At 42.2% G+C, this 23,670-nt stretch overlaps 1 pseudogene; it reads right to left on the reverse strand.

Annotated features, from left to right (window-relative positions):
• Positions 1 to 19,316: 19,316 nt before the first annotated feature.
• On the reverse strand, positions 19,317 to 20,021 carry LOC140206224 (calcipressin-1 pseudogene; annotated as a pseudogene).
• Between the last annotated feature and the right edge of the window lie 3,649 nt (positions 20,022 to 23,670).

Raw genomic sequence — 23,670 nt, forward strand, 5'->3', positions numbered from 1 at the left:
CCTTTGCTGATGCAAAGATCATTGTCAGAGGCTCAGCAATCTCCTCCCTCACTCCCACAGTAGCCTGGGATATATTTTGTCCAGTCCCAGTGACTTATCGAACTTGACGCTTTCCAAAAGCTCCTGCACATCTTCTTTCTTAATATCTATATGCTCAAGCTTTTCAGTCTGCTGTAAGTCATCCCTACAATTGCCAAGGTCTTTTTCCGTAGTAAATACTGTAGCAAAGTATTCATTAAGTACCTCTGCTACCTCCTCCAGTTCCAAACCCACTTTTCCACTGTCACACTTGATTGGTCCTGTTCTCTCACGTCTTATCCTCTTGCTCTTCACCATACTTGTAGAATGTTTTGGGGTTTTCCTTAATCCCACTCACCAAGGCCTTCTCATGGCCCCTTCAGGCTTTCCTAATGTTATTCTTAAGCTCCTTCCTGCTTGCCATAATTTTCTATATCTCTATCATTACCTAGTTTTTTTGAACCTTTTGTAAGCTTTTCTTTTCTTCTTGACTAGATTTTTAACTGCCTTTGTACACCACAGTTCCTGCACCCTACCATCCTTTCCCTGTCTGATTGGAACGTACCTGTGCAGAACACCACGCAATTATCCCCTGAACGTTTGCCAATTTTCTGCCGTATATTTCTCTGAGAACATCTGTTCCCAATTTATGCTTCCAAGTTCCTGCTTGATAGCTTCATATTTCCCCTTACTCCAGATAAACGCTTTCCTAACTTGTCTGTTCCTATCCCTCTCCAATTCTATGTTAAGGGAGATAGAATTATGATCACTGTCTCCAAAATGCTCTCCCACTGAGAGATCTGACACCTGAACAGGTTCATTTCCCAGTATCCGATCAAGTACAGCCTCTCCTTTTGTAGGCTTCCTGAATACACCTAACAAACTCCACCCTATCTAAACCCCTTGCTCTAGGGAGATGCCAATCAATATTGGGGAAAGTAAAATCCCCCATCATGATAACCCTGTTATTACTGCAGCATTCCAGAATCTGTCTCCCTATCTGCTCCTCTATGTCCCTGTTGCTATTGGGTGGTCTACAAAAAACACCCAGTAGAATTATTGACCTCTTTCTGTTTGTAACTTCCACCCCCAGAGACTCAGCAGACAATCCCTCCATGACTTCCTCCTTTTCTGCAGCAGTGACACTATCTCTGATCAGCAGTGCCATGCCCCCACCTCTTTTGCCTCCCTCCCTGTCCATTCTGAAACATCTATAGCCATTCATGCCCCTGAGGCATCCAAGTCTCTGTAATGGCCACAACTTCATAGCTCAACCCCTTTAAATGTGGAAAATTTAGAACCGAAGGCAGAGGCAATAAAGTAATATAATTATTGGATTGCGAATTTTCTGGGGTTAATTTAAAGAAGTGAATGAAAAGAAAGTGTTAAAGTGATAATGAAAAAATGGGTAAATATGGTTAGAACTATTCATTTGCATGGATGGTAAATGACCTGATTGAGCTGAAATGGAATGTTTCCATGTTCTGATTTAACTGCACAAATCATGCCCTGTTTCTTTGGAAGATGGTTGGAAAAGCACTCTTGTGAGACAAGCCTAATTGTAAATCAACATACGTTTTTTTAGATTAAGCACATGAATAAACAGGATACAGTATTCGAATTATATGCACGGTACTAATCCTCTCTCCATGTAAATGTTATAAAATATGCAACTTTGGCACTTTCTAAACTGAATTCACAAACAAACTAACTTTTTCTCTAGACTAGTTGACCCCATATATTTTCCTTTTGAAGATCTTGTGAATTAGCACAGCAGGCTGGAGTCAGTCTGTCTCTGACAGATTTAAGAGAGATTTCTCTGTGCCTCTGTATTTCAGACAGTCTTCTCTCTTCTCAGTTGGAAAATGCTGTTGCCTGACACCTCACTCATCTCTCACTGCCAGCTCAGCAAGATATTTCCTGATGCACATAGTGGTCAGCTTAATGAATTGAACAACAGCATCACTGGTACTAATGCTGGTCATCCAAGCCATTGAGCCTGGTAGTTTGCTCCAAACAAAATCAGTGTCTGGCTGGGCAATTTGTTTTTAGATTTGGAGGAAACAAACTTCTTGCGCAGCAACATAGATCTGCGGATTGTTTCACTTTATATGCTGCATAGCCATTTACTCCACTACACTATAGGTCACACAAGGAAAGTCATTTTTCCAATGGTGACTAATTATAAAGAGAGGGAGGCGAATAAACTTCTGTGGCTAGGGGAGTAATTCACAAATAATGTTTAACAAGTCAAATAGAAGATGATCTTTTAAACAGCTTGGTATAAACAGGAGAAGAGTTTGTGTTTCAGTTATACAGTCTCGCTTGAACAAGATGACATGTCTTGAACAAGACAAAGGTAACATGTCTGAATGACTGGCATTCTGTTGCATTCACCTCAATATTAAGCAAATACTTTGAGAGGCTGGTCAAGGACTACATCTGCAGCTTGCTACCACTCAGACTGGACCCCCTACAATTCACCTACCGACACAACCTATTGACAGATGACACAACAACCACAGCTCTATACACTGTCCTTACACATCTGGAGAAGAAGGAATCCTAATCTTACTATAAAACCTGCCGATAAGAGGGGTGCTTTTGTAGTCTGGCGTACTGACCCCCGTCTTGCCGAGGCACAGTGACAAGTCACGGATACCTCCTCTTATTTACCCCTCGATCATGATCCCACAAAGGAGCACCAGGCCATTGTCTCCCACACCATCACCAACTTTATCCACTCAGGGGATCTCCCATCCACTGCTACCAACCTTATATTTCCCACGCCCCACACTTCCCGTTTCTACCTCCTATCCAAGATCCACAAACCTGCCTGTCCAGGTAGACCCATTGTCTCAGCTTGCTCCTGCCCTACCAAACTCATTTCTGCATACCTCGACACTGTTTTATCTTCCCCTTGTTCAATCCCTTCCCACCTATGTTCGTGACACTTCTCACGCTCTGAACTTTTTTGATGTTTTTAAGTTCCCTGGCCCCCACCGCTTTATTTTCACCATGGATGTCCTGTCCCTATATACTTCCATCTCCCACCAGGAAGGTCTCAAAGCTCTCCGCTTTTTGGATTCCAGACCTAACCAGTTCCCCTCGACCACCACTCTGCTCCGTCTAGCAGAATTAGTTCTTACTCTTAATAATTTCTCCTTTGGCTCCTCCCACTTCCTCCAAACTAAAGGTGTAGCCATGGGCACCCGTATGGGTCCCAGCTATGCCTGCCTTTTTCATTGGCTTTGTGGAACAATCCATGTTCCAAGCTTATATAGTATCTGTCCCCCTCTTTTCCTTCGCTACATTGACGACTGCATTGGCACTGCTTCCTGTATGCATGCTGAGCTCGTTGACTTCATTAACTTTGCCTCCAACTTTCACCCTGCCCTAAAGTTTACCTGGTCCATTTCCGACACTTCTCTCCCCTTTCTTGATCTTTCTGTCTCTATCTCTGGAGACAGCTTATCTACTGATGTCTACTATAAGCTTACAGACTCTCACAGCTACCTGGACTATTCCTCTTTCCACATTGTCTCTTGCAAAAATGCCAGTCTCTTCTCGCAATTCCTCTGTCTCCACTGCATCTGCTCTCGGGATGAGGCTTTTCATTCCAGAACGAAGGAGATGTCCTCCTTTTTTAAAGAAAGGGGTTTCCCTTCCTCCACAATCAACTCTGCTCTCAAACGCATCTCTCCCATTTCACGCACGCCTGCTCTCACCCCATCCTCCCACCACCCCACTAGGAATAGGGTTCCCCTTGTCCTCACCTACCACCCCACCAGCCTCCGGCTCCAACATGTAATTCTCCGTAACTTCTGCCACCTCCAACGGGATCCCACCACTAAGCACATCTTTCCCTCCCCCACTCTCTCTGCTTTCCGCAGGGATCGCTCCCTACGTGACTCTCTTGTCCATTCGTCCCCCCATCCCTTCCCACCGATCTCCCTCCCGGCACTTATCCTCGTAAGCGGAACAAGTGCTACACATGCCCTTACACTTCCTCCGTCACCACCATTCAGGGTCCCAGACAGTCCTTCCAGGTGAGTCGACACTTCACCTGTGAGTCGGCTGGGGTGATATACTGCGTCCGGTGATCCCAGTGTGGCCTTCTATATATTGGCGAAACCCAACGCAGGCTGGGAGATTGTTTCGCTGAACACCCATGCTCTGTCCGCCAGAGAAAGCAGGATCTCCTAGTGGCCACACATTTTAATTCCACGTCCAAGAGAACGTAAAGATTTTTACTCCTCATGTATATGAAGGATGTAAGTAATAATGTCAATTCAATTCAATATTTGCTGTACAGTCCTGCCGAAGGGTTCCGGCCCGAAACGTCGACTCATCGTTTCCACGGATGCTGCCCGACCTGCTGAGTTTCTCCTACGTGTTGTGAGTGTTGCCTTAATTCCACATCCCATTCCCATTCTGATATGTCTATTCACGGCCTCCTCTACTGTCAAGATGAAGCCACACTCAGTTTGGAGGAACAACACTTTATTTTGTTTGTTTGTTTATTTATTTATTATTATTTTTTCTCTCTCTCCTTTTTCTCCCTCTATCCCTCTCACTATACTCCTTTCCCATCCTCTGGGCTTCCCCCCTCCCCCTTTCTTTCTTCCTAGGCCTCCCATCCCATGATCCTCTCATATCCCTTTTGCCAATCAACTTTCCAGCTCTTGGCTCCATCCCTCCCCCTCCTGTCTTCTCCTATCATTTCGGATCTCCCCCTCCCCCTCCCACTTTCAAATCTCTTACTATCTCTTCTTTCAGTTAGTCCTGACGAAGGGTCTTGGCCCGAAACATCGACTGTACCTCTTCCTATAGATGCTGCCTGGCCTGCTGCGTTCACCTGCATTTTTTATGGGTGTTGCTTGAAATTCCATCATCTGCAGATTTCCTCGTGTTTGCTTATGTGAGGATGCTGTTCTTGGACAACAGTTCAGCATTCAACACCATAATTCCCTCCAGGCTCGACAAGAAGCTCAGAGACCTCAGCCTTCACCCTGCCTTGTGGTCTTCCTGTCAGATTGCCGGCAGGTGGTAAAAGTGGGCTCCCACACCTCCACCCCTCTGACCCTCAACACAAGTGCTCCTCAGGGCTGTGTCCTAAGACCCCTCCTTTACTCAGTGTATACCCATGACTGTGTCACCACCCACAGCTCCAATCTGCTAATTAAATTCGCTGACAACACTACACTGATTGGCCTTATCTCAAACAATGAGGCAACCTATAGAGAAAAAGACATCACCCTGACACAGTGGTATCAAGAAAACAAACTCTTCCTCAATGTCGTGAAAACAAAGGACTACAGGAGGAATGGAGACAGGCTAACCCCTATTGACATCAATGGATCTGGGGTTGAGAGGGTGAACAGCTTTAAGTTCCTTGGCATCCACATCACTGAGGATCTCATGTGGTCTGTGCATACTGGCTGTGTGGTGAAAAAGGCACAACAGCGCCTCTTTCACCTCAGACAGTTGAAGGAGTTTGGTCTGGGCCCCCAGATTCTAAGAACTTTCTACAGGGGCACAATTGAGAGCATCCTGATCGGATATATCACTGCCTGGTTTGGGAACTGTATTTCCCTCAGTCACAGGACTCTGCAGAGAGTGGTGCGGACAGCCCACCACATCTGTAGATGTGAACTTCCCACTATTCAGGACATTTACAAAGACAGGAGTGTAAAAAGGGCCTGAAGGATCACTGGGGACCTGAGTCACCCCAACCACAAACTGTTCCAGTTGCTACCATCTGGGAAAATGGTGCCGCAGCATAAAAGCCAGGAACAACAGGCTCCGGGACAGCTTCTTCCACCAGGCCATCAGACTGGTTAACTCATGTTGATACAGTTGTATTTCTATGTTATATTGACTGTCCTGTTGTACATATTATTTATTATAAATTGCATATTGCACATTTAGACGGAGACTTAACGTAAAGATTTTTACTCTTCATGTATATGAAGGATGTAAGTAATAATGTCAATTCAATTCAATATTTGCTGTACAGTCCTGCGGAAGGGTTTTGGCCCAAAATTTTGACAGTACTTTTTTCCATAGATGCTGCCTGGACTGCTGAGTTCTTCCAGTATTTTGTGTGTGCTGCTCGGATTTCCAGCACCTGCAGATTTTCTGTTGTTTGTAGGTGTACTATATTGATGTCCTGCAGCTCACAAAGGAGGTTTTGTCTTTTCCAGTTTAATCAGAGTTAAACCAGGCCTTGGAATTAAAATGAGAGTATGTATTTCATAGACTTAGCTTATAATTACTTTACTTTATAAGGATGAAGGATAGTTGATTCAATATCTTTAAGGGTTGCAGCACAGGAGTCAGCCATTCAACCCATCAACTCAATGCTGGCTCCATTAGGCTCATTCCTACCTTTGATGTTAAGTATTTACAGCACCTTAAATCATTTAAGTATTTTCAAATCCAAGCTTTTAGATATTGGGTAAATAGTAGGGATCTGGCTCAAAAGTGGATTTGGGACTAAATTCCATGCATTCATAATGAATGGCAGAGAAGACTCAAGCTATTGGGGTGATTTGGTCACATTGATGTAAAGAATCAATTTATTTCAGTAGAAAAATCCTGAATAAGACTTCTAAATATAGCACTAGGGCATCCCGGAAAGGGATCAGAGATTACTTTCTTACATAAAGGATTGTGAACACCTAGCATTCTCTGCCCCAGATGTGTATGGATGCTGAGTCAACTGAATATGAATTAGGATCAATAGATGTTTTTAGGTGAGTGCGTCAGCGGATAAATGGAGAGGGGTGAATGGATTTGCTGAGATCAATCATAAGATAATTGATGAACAGTAAAGATGCAAGGGACTGAGTGAGTTCCTTCCATTACTCTGTTCTTGTAAACCATGACTTTAAGTGCTTTTATTTAACTGGAGTTTTTTGATTTGATTTTAGAAAGATCAGAAATGAGAGATACAGGTCATTTCCTTGTCAACAGTGATATTGAATGCAAATGGAGATTTTCTCTAGTCAATTGTAAATGTGTCTGGAGTGTAGAAATAAGAATGTTTCTGTGCTAGAACTCAGTTTCCATAGTGTCTATGGAGTCAAATTCAAAATAGATTGAAGAAAATGTAAGAATATTTGGAGAAAATTGCATGAAATTTGCTAACTATTACATGTAATCTTCTTGAGCGTTCATGATAGTTTAAGTTCCATCCACAGGATTCCATGCTATCTTTCTGTCTTCAGCTCCTGATGGAGTTTTAATGGCTTAGTATTTTAATATTGCAAAGACATATCTTTTATTCAATATATTACATTGCTAGAGGCATCGAATTTATTGCAGGTAAACAAAGTAAGAAGTTGAGTGGTTGTATGTAGCATGCGATGGCTGCTATCGTAAGATTCCAGAAAGCTCAGTACTTGGTTCTTTGATGCTTGTAATCTTAGTCTTAAAAATAGGGGCATGATGAAGAAGTTTATGGATATGAATGTGGCCTTGTGGCTGACAGTGAAGATGAAATGGATAGGTAGAAAAGGGGCAAGTGTACTTCAGAAGCACATGGGTAAACAGAAGCAGGAGTGGGCCACCTGGCCAATCTGGGCTGGCAACGACAGAGGCAATTTGGGTGGAGTTCAGAATTAGCCTGAGGGGATTACACTCAACAGCCTCTGAGTGGTGAAGGAATATGAGGACAGATTATGGAAAGGTGCAGAAACAACAGAATCATCATGGTGGAGGACTTTAATTTGCCCAGTATTGATTGGAACTACCTTAATTCAAAAAGATTAGTTGGGGCAGGATTTCATCACTACATCCAAGAGGGGTTCTTGAAACTGTATAGAAACATAGACACATAGAAACCCTACAGCACAATGTGGGCTCTTCAGCCCACAATGCTGTGCAGAATATGTACTTTAGAAATCACCTAGCGTTACCCATACCCCTCTATTTTTCTAAGCTCAAAATACCTATCCAGGAGTCTCTTAAAAGACCCTATTGTATCTGCATCCCCCCCCCCCCCCCCACAGTCGCTGGCAGCCCATTCCACACACTCACCACTCTCTGCGTAAAAAACTTACCCCTGACATCCCCTCTGTACCTCCCTCCAAGCACCTTCCAAGTAGGTAAAGAGTGAAATGGTATGGGAGGAAGACCTTTAAAATAATTTAACATCAAGGTTGGCACAACGTCTTGGGCCAAATGTCCTGTCCAGTGCTGTACTGTTCTATGTTCTATGTTCTCTCACACCTGCTCCAACATTCAATATGTCTGTGAAGGCTTCAACTCCTCCACTGTGCCAGTTCCCCATATCTCTCAATTTCCTGATCTCCTTCCTGTTTAAGTATCTCTGGTGACCTGCAATCCCAAGTACATTGCCGTGTACTTCTCAGGATTTGAAACTGAGCTATGTGTAGTAATTTCTTCTTGTAGAGATTTCCCCATCCTTGGCAAGAAGAAATTCTTACATGGCTGTTTCAAGAATTAAATAGATAACTGTCTTGAGTTCCCATTGTTAATATCAACTGTCCTTAATTGGATTTGTTTGGCAGCATTCAAGTGACAGATTAAGAACATAGATTAAATTTTTTTTCTGCATATTCTAAAGCTAATTAAATTAGAAATACCCTCATTGTTTTTTTTTTAACCAGCTTCTTAAAAAATCCCTAATAAAATAGAAATGACAACCCAAAAGGTAATAATGGAAAAATCAAGTAAATAAAAAATCTATTTCCAAACAATTTACAGAGTTATGGAAATTTATGTTTATAGAATTCACAATTCACTAACCACCAATTTGTGATAGGGAATAAAATTCACTCCTACAGAATTCACTTGATTAAAAAGTAAATAAATAAATGAACACAACATTTTCAACTTGCATTTCTTGATATATTTGCAGATGATGTGCCTTTGTGATCGGGGAATTTTCTGGGAATGTAATCCCCCTTCACATAACATAGGGGTTCATCTGTATTATGTATATTTAATTGTTTATTTTACCTATTAAAGATGTTAAACAATAATTATAATTGTTCAAAACACCTTGCAGTATAAAATGAATAAAAAAAAGAAACCTACATATCCTGGAAATCTGAAATAAAGCAGAAGATGTCGGAAACACTAAAGCAGGTCGGGCAGTACTTGAGGCAAGAGAGAAAGAGTTAACATCTTCAGCCCAATAACTTTCAGAAGAACTTTGCCAAGAGAAAGAACCAAAATAAAGAAGGGAGTGGGATGGTTAGTAAAGAGGGAATACCTCAAGTAAGGCAATATCAAGTTAGCTAATGTGGAAATTAGAATCAGATTATGTTTCTTTGTCTTTCCAAGCAGACCGTATTGTACTAATGGAGAGAGAAAAGTCATAAATGGATAACTTGCAGAAATGACCAGTTCTACTACAGACAGACCTGGTTCCAAAATTGTATTGGACCTTGTGGTAACATTGCAGGAGACTACAGACAGATCAGGAGTGGGATAGCCAATGAATGTGGCAGGAAGCAGGAAGCTCTTGCAGGCATTCCATAAAATTATCATCCAGTCTATGTTTGGTTTCTTTGTGAACATCAGGTACATTACACTAGATTGTCAGAAATGCAAGTGAATCTCACTGCTTCACCTTTAGACTGTTCTGGTCCCTGGATGCTAGGAAGAGCAGATAGGAAAGGATAGGTATTATTATCTAGAAAAAACATAATATGATGAAAGTCTACAGACACTTGAAATCTAAAGCAACTCACACAAATGCTTGAGAAACTCTATGCAGCATCTATGGAAATGAATAAACAGTCAACGTTTTGGGCTGAGACCCTTCTTCAGGACTGGAAAGGAAAGGGTAAGATGCCAAAATAAAAAGGTGGGAGGAGAGGAAAGAGTCTAGCTGGGAGGTGATAGGTGAAGCCAGGTAGGTGGGAAAAGTAAAGGGCTGGAGAGGAAGGAATCTGATAGGAGAAGAGAGTAGACCATAGGAGAGAGGGAAGGAGGAGGGGACCCAGGGTGAAGTAATAGGGAGGTGAAAAGAAGTAAAAGGTCAGTTCGGGGAATAGAGGAAGTAGTGGATTGGGGAGAAGGTGCAAGCAGGAGAATACGTTCACTGGAAGGAAAATCGATATTCATGCCGTCAGGTTGGAGGCTACCCAGACGGAATATAAAGTGTTGCTTCTCCACCCTGCAGGTGGCCTCATCTTGGTACAAAAGGAGGTCAAGGATTTACACATCGGAATGGGGAAGGAGAATTAGAATTAAAATGTCTGGCCACTGGGAATCCCCATTGTGGCGGATGGTGCCGAGGTACTCTCTGAAGCTGGCCCCCAATTTACAATGGATATCACCAATGTAGAGCAGGCCGCTTCAGGAGCACCGAACACAATAGATGACCCCAGCAGAGTTGCAGGTGAAGCGTTGCCTCATCTGGAAGGACTGTTTGGGGCCCTGAATTGAGGTGAGGGAGGACGTGTGTGGGCAGGTGTAGTAATTAGGCAGCGTGCAGGGATAAGTGCCAGGAGGGAGATTAGCGAGGCTGGGTGGCGGGGGGGGGGGGGGGGGGGAGATAGGGAGATGTTTAGTGATAGGATCCCATTGGAGATAGCAAAAGTTGCAGAGGGTAATGTGTTGTATGTGGAGGCTGAGGGGGTAAAGACAAGAGGAACTCTATCATTATTAAAGCAGCAGGAAGATGGGGTGAGTGTAGATGCACGGGAAGTGAAAGCAATGGAAAGCCATGTCCTGGAAACAGATGTGGCAGAGGCAAAGAAACATGAGAAATGGGAAAGGCATTTTTGCAAGAGAAAGGGTGGGAACGAGGTATAGTCAAGAAAACCATAGGACTCAGTAGGTTTATAAAAGATGATGGTTGACAGTTTGCTCCAGAGATGGAGTTAGAAAGATTGAGAAAGAGGAGGGAGTTATCAGGAATGGACCAAGTGAATTTAAGGACAGGATGGAAGTTAGAGGCGAAGTTGATAAAATTGACAAGCTTAGCATGAAAAACATACATGCACATTGAAAAAATGTTGCACCTTGCTTTCTTTTCTTGCAAGCCTGAATTGTTTTACTTTGTGTAAAAACCTTTCCATTTTTAGACAAGAAGATATAGGTGAGTTCATTTGCACACTCTGGTAAATGCTCCCTTATTCCTATATAACAGTACATGCAGAACTAATGAATGCAACTTGCATAACTTTTTCCATTAGTGACTACACAAGAAATATATCATCTATGCATCTGTTATTAAGTGTTTCAATGAAGGGTTATCTCCAAAATTTAAAGCTACAAAGTCTGTTTGGATTGTTCTGAGTGTACCATTATGTGACAATTAATAATGACATCAATTGTGTCTAACAATATGTACCATTGAATTTTAGTGTACCACATTGAAGAAAAAAATAATATTTTTGAATGAAGTGAAGTAAATGATTCAATTAAGCAACGTTCAGAGATTTTTTAAAGGCGTTTCAAAGCCTACCTACTATTCAAAAAATATGCAAGTAAATATAGAATGCTAGAAACATCATTCGCAGTGGTATCTTGCATAAATGAAAATTTGTAGCAACATATGGGAAAATGTCACAATGATGGGGCATTGTGAGCAAGGGTGGACCCAAATGCAAGACACATCTTGTGAGGTTAAGTAAATTGAGTTTATTGTTTGATACCAGGAGAGCAAAGCAGAAGCAGGAATAGCGATCTGGACAAGGACTCAGGACTACGACTAGGTTGGGACCAGGGTCTGGGATCGGACTCAGAATAGTATCCCAGAACTAGAGGCGACATGAAGAGGCTACGGTATGGACTCCGAGCCAGGGACTGGGCAAGGACCCAGTACCTGGGTCTTGCCTCGGGCTCGGACCCCAGAACCAGGCATGGACATGACATGGGTTAGGGAGAGGAAGAACATGGAAAAACAGAGCCTCGGTCTCGGGAGAGCAGGTACATGGAACCATGAACACATACACAGAACACAGAGTTGGGACCCCTCCTTGGGTACAGGACATAGGGCCGGGACTCATGACCCCCTGTGGGGCAACGGCAAGATGGCCTGACCTACCCCACGGGGGTGAGGACAAGACAAGACAAGACATGACCACCCCGCGGGGCAACGGAAAGACAGCCAGACTTACCCCACGGAGGCGAGGACCAGGCAAGACAAGACATGACCCCCAACGGGGCAACAGCAAGACGGCCTGACTTACCCCACGGAGGCGAGGACAGGACAAGACCAACACGAAAGAACACCAGACAGTACCTATCTAGCTCTGGCGATAGATCTAGACCGAAGTGCGGACGAAGGCTGCAGACAAGGGCTAGAGGCGAGAGGGGCAGAGAAGGGATTCAGAAGGGGGGGTAGGACAGGAATCACAGACCGCCAGGGCCAAGACTTGACTCAGAACTTGGATGCCGCCAGGGCCGGGACTTGACTCGGAACTTGGATGCCGCCAGGGCCGGGACTTGATTCGGAACTTGGATGCCGCCAGGGCCGGGACTTGACTCGGAACTTGGATGCCGCCAGGGATGGGACTTGACTCGGAACTTGGATGCCGCCAGGGCCGGGACTTGACTTGGAGCCTCCGGGTAGTGGTGAGCTCTTGATTCCGCCCGGGAACAGTAGACAGCGGTTCTTGATTCCCTCCGGCGGGTTAACTGACGGACCCACCATGGTGAGGAAACTTTGCAGGCTCACTTTGACGAGGTAACTTGACAGGGTTGCTCCGGTGAGGAAAGACAGATTACCGGCACTCACTTCAGGTGGAGACTAGGCTTGCTCTGGCCAGATGACATTGGCACACCGTACCTTTGGTGACTTTGCAGACGCTCTTGTGCCAAACAGCTGAAAGCCGGAGACTATAAACTACCGGTTCAGCCGAGAGTAAATTGCCTCTAATCATCAAGGCTGAGGGACATGGGAAAACAGGGAACCAAAGGGAAACAGGGAGCCAACAGTCCGGATCGTAACATAAACAAAGTAAATTTAAAGGGACCCCGATCCGGACCATGACAGAAAAAGTATTGCCATCCAAACTTTGTAGCAATATTCTCAACCAACAAAACATGTGGCCTCAGAACCAAATTTTAAACTTTTTTATGAATATAAATTACTCATCCCTCACACAGCTTTCTTCTGAGGAGCGATAAGTTCACCTCTTGATGACTGTCACCTATGGGATGTCACTTTTCTCCCAGTTGATTGAATTTTAATTTTTATCATTTTAATATCTTTTTCCAAAGCTTCCACATTTTATAAGAGTTGAATATAAATGTGCTTGAAATAACAATGCATTCCTGTCTTACTAATGTAGTTCATTACTTCATGTATAAGGATTAATATTGCAAATTACTTTTATGCAGGTTAGGGATGTTTAAGTGATTAAACACTTATGAACTTCAATTTTATGAACTACAATTTTATGAACTACTTGTCATTGCTGGAACACAGATTCTTCAATGGTTAAAATAAAGTAGCCATTCTTCATGTTCACAACTATCAGAAGATTGTTTAACCAGTAAAAGGTCTCACATACCACAGTCTATTGCTTATATTGCCAACAGGACTGTCCTTCATAATTTAATTTTATGGGTGGGGACACGTTTGTTCAGAAGTGAATTTGTATTGCAGTTTTAATAAAGTAAATATTTAATTTTTGCTTTTCTCTCTTTAATCTTTGTTTTTGCCTCTGTATGTGATAAACAAGTGGAACAGATGTTCCAATTGCAACTTCTCACCAATGAAGCAGTCCGTGCCTACATGCAACAAGACCAAGAAAACATTCAGGCATGGGAGACTAAGTAACAAGGAATATTTATGCCATAAAGACAAGACATAACTAACTGCAATGAGAAAGAATCTCACCATCTACTCTTGACATTGAATGGCACTAAGAACATCCCATCTCCCACCATTAGCATCCTAAGAGTTAGCACTGTCCAGAAATAAGCTGGACTTTCTCACAAAGGATGGTAAATCTCTGGAATTCACTGCCCTGGGGATTATGGAGGCTAACTAATTTGAAGTAGCTAAAGTAAAGGTAGATCAACTTTTGAAAGGTAAGGAGATCGAGGGTTTGGAGATCCGGCACAGACGAGAAATTGAGATCTGAGATCGCTTAGCCCTGGTTTTATGGAACTGTGACACAGGCCGGATGGTCCACCTGTTCCTGTTTTCTTGTTTTTCTACTTTTGTACAAGCCCTATTAAATACTATGGTTACATGAGCAGATCAAATGTTGAGCATTGTGCAATAGGTGACTCACTTTCAGATACTCCAAACAGTGTCCGTGCATCCACAAAGGAGTATCATAAATACTTCTCAGGAATCTGGATGTGTGAAGCTTCACCAACTTTCAAGAAGCAGATGTCATCTAAGGCAAGTCACTCTGCTTGATTTGTACCCTATCCGCTACCCTCAACATACGAGGGGTGATTGATAAGTTTGTGGCCTAAGGTAGAAGGAGTCAATTTTAGAAAACCTAGCACATTTATTTTTCAACATAGTCCCCTCTTACATTTACACACTTAGTCCAGCAATCGTGGAATGGACAGATCTTGGATCTCCAGAAAGTGTCCACAGCAGGGGCGATTGATAAGTTCGTGGCCTAAGGTAGAAGGAGATGAGTTATACAGCTCTCCTTACATGCACATGCAGTTCAACTCTTTGAGTGATTATGCAGAAAGTTTGAAGTTAATAACTCATCTTGTTCTACCTTAGGCCACAAAGTTATCAATCACCCCTGATGGGTTATTAACTGATGAGTTATTAACTTCAAACTTTCTGCATAATCACTCAAAGAGCTGAACTGCATGTGTACGTAACGAGAGCTGTGTAACTCCTCTCCTTCTACCTTAGGCCACGAACGTATCAATCACCCCTGCTGTGGACACTTTCTGGAGGTCCAAGATCTGTATGCTCCAGGACCGCTGGACTAAGTGTGTAAATGTAGGAGGGGACTATGTTGAAAAATAAATGTTCTAGGTTTTCTAAAATTGACTCCTTCTACCTTAGGCCATGAAGTTATCAATCACCCCTCGTACATTTCTTCCGCAGTGACGGCAGCGCATGCCATCTACAAAGTACACTACAATTACATGTCTAGGCTATTCCAACAGCACCCCTTAACTCATGATCTCCAGCATTAAGAAGTGGAAGGGCTTTAGATACATGGAAAATCATCACCTATCTGTGTCCATCCAGACAAAAATAATACCCTATTCCCTCATTGTAATGGACTCTAAGTTCTGGAATTCCTAATGTAATGGCAGAAGGACTCCAGCAATTCAAGGAGGCAACTTTTATTATGACCATCTTAACAGCAATTGTTGTTTTGTATGGCATAGCCCGGGAGAGCAGATGCAAATCTGTCCCTTCTGCAGCCAGGGTCGGATCAATCTTCGTCTGGCATCCTGTCCACAGCTGTTCCAACATGTTGGCATCACCCGATGGAGTCCTTGAAGCACGCAAGTTTAACTTGTTGATCCAGGTCGTGGAGGTTAAGAGCAATTAGCGATGAGTAATGAATGCTATTTTACCAGCAACACCCAGTTTGCTATAAGTGAATAAAGAATTGATTTGTTTATGCTTTCTGAAATGATTTGCACAGATTGTGAGGTAGACAATGTAACAAAGGCAACAAAGAGAAAACAAGACATATTGGAGGAGTTTTGGATAGTGAGGAAAGTTGTCAAAGAGAACAGAAGGATAAAGATCAGTTGGAAAGCTGGGAAGAGAAATAGCAGATAGAGTTTAATCCAGTCCAGCATGAGGTGATGCATTTTGGGATGTTGAAAGCAGGCAGAAAGTTTATAGTAAATGGTAGTACCCTTCGGAGCATTAATATACACCTTGGAATCCTGGGTGCAAGTCTATTGCTCCTTGAAAGAGGCGACACAAATGGACAGGATCGTAAAGAAAGTGTATGTCATGCTTGCCTTCATCTGCCAATGCACTGAGTATAAAACAGTGGTTAGGCCTCATTTGGAGTATTGCATGCAATTCTGGTTGCCATACTAAAGGAAGGATGTTGGGTCTGTGGAGGGAGTGCAGAAGAGGTTCACCAGCATGTTGTCTAGATTGGAGCATATTAGCTATTAGAAGAGGTTGGATAAGACTGGATTGTTCTCTCTGGAGTGTCGGAGGCTGAGGGGCAACCTGAAAGAAAAATATAAAATTGTGAGAAGCAGATATAAGATAGATAGAGATATTTCTCTCAGGGTGGAAATACCAAATACTAGTGGGCATGGGTTTAAGGTGAGAGGGTTTGAAGGAGATCAGTGAGGCAATTTTTTTTACATAGAGAGCAGGAGGTGGCACGCTAGCGTAGAGAGGAGGAGAAGTGGTACCTTGGTAGACGCAGATACAATGCCAATATTTAAGAGGCATTTATGCAAGCTCATGGACAGACAGGAGGGATACAGAGCATGTGTAGGCAAGTAGGATTAGTTTAATCTGGCATCATGGTCAGTGCAGATATGTAGGGCTGAAAGGCCTGCGTATTGATAATGTGAATAAATTCAATTCCTTGCACATAGGAGTTCTGTACTTATTACTGTTTTCTACGTTTAGTAAATTGTTTATTACTAGATTTGATCAAATGACAGTTATCATCTACATATATATACGTAATTTGAAATTAAAACTTGCTGATACAACAAATAATTCACCTTAAATGAAAGAAAAAAAACCTCCTTGAAATTGCCCTACTCTTGGTTCAGATTAATAGGTGACTAGAGCATATTTAAGAGGATTTTGAAATTTGAATTAGAACAGATGGCTGACTTTCATTTCCCCATCGACAGGTACTGCTTTGTCAGCTCTTTTGAGTTTTCAACAGAGAGAAAACAGCAGTAGTAAACGTTAATTGGGATCCAGAAGGACTTACTTTGCTATAATAAGATGAATTAAATATGAAGGCAGATAGAAGTGGTGTATTTATTAAAAAGAATAATATTTGGGTGTTAGTGGTAGGTGGAGGTATTTTGTGAAGTTCGGCGGGGTTCACGTGAGCAAGATTACAATCTAAGAAATAAACAGTGGGGAAATTCTATGCAGTTGATGATTTTAATTTGCCAAAAAAAACATTATTCCATTTAAAATAGCCCCAAGCAATTGTCTTCTTTTCCATTCTGGCCTGCAAGTTCAGGATTCCTTCATATGCAGATATGAATACGGTTGTTATGAACTTCCTGGCCAGTGTTCCACAGTATATTCAGGACCAGACTCCGCTCTTTGATTCCTCGTGACAGAAGACAAAATTGCAGCATTTTACCACTATGTACAGTAGAGAATCTGCTTGACCAGTCTGTACCAAGTTAGACAAGCAATGCCATTCACGCAGCATTGAGAAAATAAGGTAAGTTTTAGTTATTATGGTTTTAACTTGTGGTTACTTTATGTTATATTTTTAAACTCCAGCAACTAATTGAAAGAAAATCAGAGGAGCCCAGGGATGCATGTATTCAGTTTCTCTTTAGTGAGGCGCTCAATATGACATAGTCGTGTAATGACGTAGGCCAATCATGTACTTCTGACATATAACCCATAGTGAATTATGCAAATATACATAGAATGCTTAATTAAACAATATGTTTACAATATTACTCAAATATTACTGGAATATTAAATACACTACATTCCTCTCAGCTTAGCTATAACTCCAACTCAATATAGAATGCATCTCAGACTCACATATGTAACATATTGCTCTGTAGTCACCTTATATGTGCAACTACTATATAGACATCCACAGCATAGTAAGTTTTAAATTGTCCCGTTCGGGCCTAAAGATTTAATTGCCGTGGGGATTTTTTTGATTTTGTGGGATAACGTCTTTCCTGACAAGGGGATCACTCTGCTTTGCCGGTGAGACCCGTGGCTGTGAAACAATCTCAGGTCCTGGGTCTCCTCCATGGTGGTTGTAGGAGCTGTCTCTGGGACTGCAGGAAGTGGTTGTGACAGCTCTAATATCTTTCTCCTCTATCAATTGACTCTGCTGTCCTCAGCTGATCGATGTGTTGTCTCCAGATGACATCAGTCACAATCTCCATTGTGTAGGAGAGTGGTCTAGTTCTGTCCTTAATCTTTCCAAGCACCCACTTTTGATCACCTCTGTAGTCCCTCGCCTGGACTGCTTGTCCAGGAGTGAAACATCGAACCTCCTTGTTTGAGGAGCCCTTAGTTTGTCTCAGCTGTTTGTCCTGTATACTCCTTCTGAGATTGTGTTTGAGGAGATCCAAGCGTGAGCACAAGAAACAACCCAGGAACAGAATAACTGGTGAGTTGTTGTTTGTGGAGTGTGCTGCATTGCGATATGCAAGGAGGAAATAGGCGAGCTTCTGATTCAGTGTCAGTGTAGTGTGTTCTGCTGACATTGTTTACAGTGCATTCTTTAGACTTCGCACAAACCTTTCCACTAAGCAATTTGTAGCTGGGTTGAATAGTGCAGATGCAATATGTCTTATTCCATTCATTTTCAGGAATGACTGAAACCGTTCTACAACAAACTCTGGTCTATTGTCACTGGCTGAGTGTTCTGGAATACCAGTCTTTGAGAAAAGGCTTCTGAACATATCAACAGTGAGCATGGTGTAGTGGAGGCTATTGGGAACACTTCTGGCCACTTTGTAGCTGCATCCAATACTACCAAGAAATTTGTGCCCATGAATGGTTCAGCAAGATCCACATGAATCCTCTGCCAGTGCAATGTAGGCCATTCACAGGGATGGAGAGGCACTGCTCTTGGCATCTTCTGGATGTGCTGGCATCCCAAACAATGCTTGGCAAGGTGCTCGATCAGTAATGTGTCTTATTCCATTCCTTTTCATGAATGACAAATCTCTGGAACACCAGTCCTTCTCAATACATTAACAGTGAGCATTGCTTGAGGCTATTGGGAACACTTCTGGCTACTCTAAACACCATAAATAACTATAACTTTTCAACAATATGCAAATAAAGTATATCAGCAAGAAGATGGGAGACACCATGATAAGATAAGCAACAACAAAAAATCAGTGCGAACCACTTGCTCTACATTGTAATGTGTGCCATTACTGCTGCTGCTTATTCAACTGATCTAGCTGTCCCCATTTAATACCTTTGCAGTTTAAAGTACACAGTTACAGCAGAAAATAACACTAAATCATTGATACCAAACAACTATGCCACATTATTTCTGCCTATCAGCACATGCACAGTTATGGATTTTGGAATTTTGTCTTTTCCACAAATTATACTGCAGTCCAGTATCCTCATTAGTAGTAGTGCAATCAGTGTGGTCATTGACTGTATGAGAAATCCTATTGGAAAGAAGTGGATAAGTACAATTTCACTTCAAATGACTGGCAGTATAGTCTAGACATATCGTTTGATGATTTTTGGTTTGGGTTGATTCTTCCCCTCTTTCTCTTCCAGTTCTGGGTCACTTCCACAGACATGGACAACAACACTGTGCATTGTATCAGCACCCGCATGCAATTCATATTTCTGCCCTGGTCCCAGCCTGGAAATTACATGGTCGTGGGTTATTCCAGGAATGGCATCATCTCCTTGCTTCTATCCAACATGTGGAGATGCTGGTGTGGAAATGAGGAACTGGATGGGGTGGAGCCAGGTGTGGGATACCTTTACTGAAAACTTTGATCTGGATCTGTGCAATGTACAGCTTAATTTTCTTCCCATTAAACTCAGTTATGGCCTCTGTTGCAGCAATGTGGTTGCTAAAGTTAAACATTACATTCTTGTCATAGACCCTGACTGTCTCAAAGTCATCCTGGTACATGGCATCCATGAATACCCCCTTGTCCGCATTGCAGGTGATAGTGGAGGTAGGCAAGTTATCGAGGTGTGAGTCCTGTTGCCCCTGCCAGCTCTGACTTTTCTGCTTGGGCTCAGTGTCAGCCTGTAGCCCACTGCTGCATTCCCTGTCCACCGCCAAATGCACCTCATTCTCCCTCTCCATGTCATTCACATTCACCAGATTACTCTTCTTTCTCTTGCTGTTATTATTATTTTTCTTCTCTGTGGAGTCCATTTATACTTTTCTTTGCAACATGTTCTTTGTATGTGTCCTACTTTGTTGTATTTTCTGCAAGTTTTGCCTTTGAACCTGCATTGGTCTGGTGTATGTGAGACACTACCACAATGGTAACACAATTTGTTGGGCCAGGCAGGTCTCTATCTAGATACAGCAATTTTGTTCTCACTCACTTTCATTCCAGACTGAAAATCACTTGTGTCTCTAGCTGCTGATACAGAGATGTCAATTACTCTCTTAAATGTGAGTTGTGCTTCTGTTAGGAGACTTTTTTGAATGTTTTCTTGTAAGATTCCACAAACTAGAAGATCTCTCAGTGCATCATTAATCCCATCACTGAACGGACAATGCTCAGATAACTTCTTCAAGTCAGCCATATAAGTAGTAATGGACTTCCCTTCATTTTGATTCCACTTATGAAACCCAACAGTGGTTTTGGCTCTAAATGTTTCTGCATTATATTCAAAATATTAGTAAAGGTCATTTTGGATGGTTTGGTTGGAGCAGACAAAACTAAACAAACTGCATGCTTTTCCACCTATTCAAAACTGGCACTTGTTTCTCATTGGCTATTTTATTTTCTTCAAAATACTGCTCTATTTGCTCAGTATACATCATCCAGTTATCTGTTGTGCAATCGAACGTGTTTATCTTTCCAATGTATCCAGCCATTTCTGCTTTTCACAAATTCAATTTCATTATCACCCAGTACTGTTCATGAACCCTTGAATTTTGTCCATTTTCTGCCTTTTTTTAACTCGCATGTATATTTCCCCTTCCAAAGAAACGTGCAGCATTTTTAAAAAAAAACTGAGTTATAAGACTATAAGACCTTAAGACATAGGAGTAGATTTATGCCATTTTGCCTATCAAGTCTGCTCTGCCATTCAATCATGGCTGGTCCTTTTATCCCCTCCTCAATCCAATTCCCCGGCCTTCTCTCTGTAACCTTTGATGCTGTGTCAAATCAAGAATCTATTAATCTCTGCTGTTACATGCTCAAGGAGATCTGTGTTTTTTTTTGTGAGAATGGTCTTTTGAGGGTCACCTGATGTGATTTTCCCACCGATGTGAGGTCACATGATGACACGTGCACCATGGGTATATAAGGGTCGACCCTGGATGACGCAGTTGGTTTTTAGTTTGTAGATTTCCAGGTAGAACGTGCTATGTCTCCGTTTCTGTTGTGTGTTTGTTTTTGTGACGCAGTTTCATCTTTAAAACGGAGTATTGCGTTCTGTTGCAAGATACCATATTATTGGACTGGAAATTTTTGCTAGATGTGTTGATTTACCCCATTCCAACAGTAGAAGGGAGAGTGAAGAATTTATCGAAGTACAGGATCGAAAGATCGAGAGGAGTCGGCATTTTTTGGCAGTTTAATAAAGGATCGACCTTATTGAGTCTTCGTTGGAGGACTAGCCACCTGTATCGAGGATAACTCTTGCCAAAAAGAGCAAGGAGTTCATGCAAAGTTTTACTCTCTCTCTAAAAGAATTTAAGGTCAGTTATTTTAAACTGTTTATTTTCGGCATCGTGAATCCTGTGGACAGAACCAGCAGGAAAGTCATGTCTATGAAGAAATCCTTCTCCAGGGAAGTCTCTCCCAATTGAACGTATAAATCTGTTGGACTTTTGAATTTATCGCTTTAAGAACTATATTTGACTTTATCGCTTTAAGAACTGTTTTCGCATTTAACGCTTTAAGAACCAGTGCCGAGTGTCGATTTGTTGAACGGCAGCATATCGGTTAACTTCTGGTTAAAGTTTTCGTTTGTTTTTTTTTTACCTTATCATTTATCCGTGTTTAATAAATGTTTGGTTGTTTTTATATAACCTGTCTCGATTGCTATTCATTGTTGCCGGTTACATAACACTGCCTTAAATAAACCCAACAACCTAACTTCCACAGCTGCCCGTGGTAATAAATTCCACAAATTCACCACAGTCTGTCTAAAGAAATTTCGAGGCATTGCTGTTTTAAATGGGCGCCTCTCTATTCTGAGGCTGTTCCATCTTGTCCTAGACTATCCCACCATGGGAAACATCCTTTCCACATCTACTCTTTTGAGGCCTTTCAACATTTGAAAGGATTCAATGAGATCCCCCCCTCATCCTTCTAAATTCCAGCAAGTACAGACCCAGAGCCATCAAACATTCCTCATAGGATAACCCTTTCATTCCCAGAATCATCCTTGTGAACTGCCTCTGGACCTTCTCCAATGCCAGCACATCTTTTCTTAGATGAGGAACCCAAAACTGTTCACAATACTCAAGCTGCAGCCTCACCAGTGCCTTATAAAGCTTCAGCATCACATCCTTGCTCTTGTATTCAAGACCTCTTGAAATGAATGCTAACATTGCATTTGTCTTCCTTACCACTGATTCAACCTGCAGGTTAACCTTTAGGGTGTTTTACACAAGGATTCCCAAGTCCTTTTGCATCTCAGATTTTTGGATTTTCTCCCCATTTAGAAAATAGTCTGCACATTTTTTTCTACTACCAGAATGCATGACCATGCGTTTTCCAACATTGTATTTCATTTGCCATTTTCTAACCCATTCGCCTAATCTGTCTAAGTTCTTCTGCAGCCTACCTGTTACCTTAACACTACCTGCCGCTCCACCAATGTTCGTATCATGCAAACTTGGCAAAAAGCCATCAATTCCATCATTGAAATCATTGATATACAGCATCAAAAAAATGGTCTCAACACCGACTCCTGTGGAAAGCCACGAGTTACTGGCAGGCAACTAGAAAAGGATCCTTTGATTCCCATTTGCTGCCTATTACCAATCAGCCAATGCTCTAGCCATGCCAGTAACTTTCCTGTAATACCATGGACTCTTACTTTGGTAAGCAGCCTCATGTGTGGTACCTGGTCAAAGGCCTTCTGAAAGCCCAAATATACAACATCCACTGCATCCCCTTTATCTATCCTACTTGTAATGTCCTCAAAGAATTCCAGCAGGTTCGTCAGGCAAGATATTCCCTTGAGGAAATCACGCTGACTTTGTACTATCTTGTCCTGTGTCACCAAGTGCTCCATAATCTCATCCTGAACAATAGACTCTAAAATCTTCCCACCCACTGAGGTCAAATTAACTGGTCTATTATTTCCTTTCTACTGCCTTCCTCTTTTCTTTAAGAGTGGAGTGACATTTGCAATTTTCCAGTCCTCTGGCAACATGATTTTTGAAAGATCATTGCTAATGCCTCCACAATCTCTAATGCTTCCACTTTCAGAACCCTAGGGTGCAGTTCATCTGGCCCGGATGACTTATGTACCCTTAGGTCTTTCAGTTTTTTGAGCACCTTCTCCCCTATAATAGTAACTGCACCCACTTCTCTTCCTTCACACATGACAACATCTGGCACACTGCTGGTGCCTTCCGCAGTGAAGACTGATGCAAAATACTCACTTAGTTGATCTGTCATCTCCAGTCCCCCATTATTATTTCTCCGGCCTCATTTTCTAGCATTCCTTTATCCACACCCAGCTTTCTTTTATTTTTTACATTTGAGTATTTCTTCATTTTTGGAATACATCTGTCCTGTACCTTCCTCATTTTTCCCAGAAACTCACGCCATTGCTGCTTTGCTGACATCCCTGCCAACAGCTCCTTCCGATTTACTTTGGCCAAA

The sequence above is a fragment of the Mobula birostris genome, chromosome 12 (genome assembly GCF_030028105.1).
Source record: "Mobula birostris isolate sMobBir1 chromosome 12, sMobBir1.hap1, whole genome shotgun sequence".
Taxonomy (NCBI): Eukaryota; Metazoa; Chordata; class Chondrichthyes; order Myliobatiformes; family Myliobatidae; genus Mobula; species Mobula birostris.